General features: G+C 42.1%; 1 pseudogene; it reads left to right on the forward strand.

Moving 5' to 3' along the window:
• The window catches only part of LOC102500823 (acylglycerol kinase, mitochondrial pseudogene), a 2,836-nt pseudogene extending 1,327 nt beyond the window's left edge, over positions 1 to 1,509 (forward strand).
• Positions 1,510 to 2,293: the final 784 nt, after the last annotated feature.

A 2,293-nucleotide genomic window follows, 5' to 3' on the forward strand; every position in this document is an offset into this window, starting at 1 on the left:
CGCTGTGGGGGGGGCTCTTTTGGCATGGACAATGAGGAGTATGAGGCGATGCCTGTGGAGGTGAAACTGCTCCCCAGGAAACTGCAGTTCTTCTGTGATCCCAGGAAGAGAGAACAGATGCTGCAGAGCACAGCTTAGTGAGCAGGCAGAAGATGGGTGCTCCGAGACAGCACTTTAGGCCACCAGTGGGACCAAAAGGGAACAGAGGCCTCAGCTGCCCAACAGTGTTGATGGAGGGCCCCAGGGCATTTTCATGGCAGGTACCCTCTGCTCTCAGTGTACCCTCAGTGCTTCCCAGAGTGTACTCTGCCAACTACTGTGCAGCCAGTTTTCCCTGAGTGCATGCTTTTATTTTGGCGTGGCAGTTAATTCCTCCTATTGTTTTTCCTCAGCTTGTTCAAGGAAGTTCTCATATTTGATAGATGGGAAAGAGCTAGAACTTTCTCTCTCAAAAGTTGAAACCCCAGTGGAGAGCAGGATCTATAGACTAAGCTCCTCCATTCCTTTCATGTCTTTACCTGTACTATGAATTCCAGGGGAAGAACTTGCCTTCCCTAGCTACCTGCTCCTGTTTCTAAACTTATCCATGAGTTACCTAACTCAACCATGTGAGTTTCAGTTCTGTCCTCCAATAAAAAACATGAGGGATTTCCCTCTTCTGCTATGGCTAACATACTATAAAAAGCTAGTTTTTGTTTTCTCTTTTTTAGAGTAATACTTCTTAAATGTTGCTTTCATGAGAACCATTGTACATATTGAAAGTTGGTTTACTTGGGGCCCACCCCAAACCTAAAATTTTAATGCTCAACTGCCTGCATTTTAAAACTCACCCTCCCAGGATGTTTCTGTGTGGAGGGCACTGCATACGGAAGCCATCTTGAGCTATCTACCATCTTGAGCTATCCACCATCTTGGAAACCATTAGGCTTCACTTCCTCACTGAGCAAACCTTTTCTCAGAAATCATGTGACCAACCGTTCTCCCCGGAAGTGGTTGGGTTTCTAGGCAACAGGAGAGATCCACCCACATCAATGATTGGTTCATGCTCTTCTATCTCATTTGCATTTCAGGCAACCAGTTGGTGTCCACCAGCTGTATATAACTCGCCATTTCTCCTCAATAAACGGAAGATGGAAGAAGACTTGATCAGCACCTCGTATTGTGTGTGCGTGTGTTTGTCCCATCTCTCACTCCCTCCCCCAGGGAACCTGTTTGACTGTCCGGGACAATTCTGTAAGTGGTCCCTCAACCTTACTTGGAGAAAGTATTTTCAAGCATTGTTTCACAACCAATTCAGTTCATGTTCCCCCTAAAAGTATTTTTAAAAATCATGACACATCTAAGTTGACATCTAAAATTTTTGGTGGGAAGTAAATAGTTGTCAGAGTGTGTGCTTTCTGGTGTCATGTAAATATTGACATTTTAAAAGAAAAACTGTTACATCACTCTTCTAAACATAGCCAGTATAATTTAAATATTGAAGAGATGACATCCCTCATTGACTTGTAAAATAAATGAGCTAGTTCATTAGTTGAAAGTTAACATTTTTTTCTCCTATGTATTTCCATGCCACTTTCAGCAAATAATCTTATAATGTAATCTATGTTTATGTTTGACATTTTTGTTATCATCCCATCATCTTCTCATCAACAAAAGATATAAATAAATGAAAATAATTTTGGGAAAAAAAAGAATCAAATAGAATTATTAGAGAGGAAGACTACTACAGGAAACTGAAACCTCCCATGAAAGTATTAAAAGCAGGTAAGATCATGCAGAAGATGGAATTTAGAATGTAGAAGACAAAACTTCTGACCTAGAAAAAAAAATAATCAAAAGGACTGAGAAAATAACCAAGAAAACTGAGGACAATATACAAGAAATACTAGATACCATTAAGCACGCATCAACCCAGTTAATTGGTATCCCAGAAGATGAAGAAAATAACAAGGGCACTGATGATCTCTCTTTTTTTTTTTTGGAGAGGTTTTCGCTATAGGGCGTGTGTGCTCGCCAGACAGACAGAGAGAGACAGAGAGATAGAAAGTGAGAAATCACCCCCCAGAGGGGATGGCCATGCTGTAATCCCTTCTCCTCCATTCTCTCGGGATCTTGGGCATGCACGCACACGTGCCCAGCGTGAGTTTTAAGCCACCAGGTCCGGGACGTGAACCATGGTTGACTATGTGGGAGTCCAGTGACATAGCCATTACTCTAACTGCTGGTCCCCTGATGATCTCTTCAGTGAAATCCTGGAAGAAGAGGTATACAAAGATCCAGACCAAAGAAATAC

Source organism: Tupaia chinensis, unplaced genomic scaffold (genome assembly GCF_000334495.1).
Source record: "Tupaia chinensis unplaced genomic scaffold, TupChi_1.0 Scaffold143636_1, whole genome shotgun sequence".
NCBI lineage: Eukaryota > Metazoa > Chordata > Mammalia > Scandentia > Tupaiidae > Tupaia > Tupaia belangeri.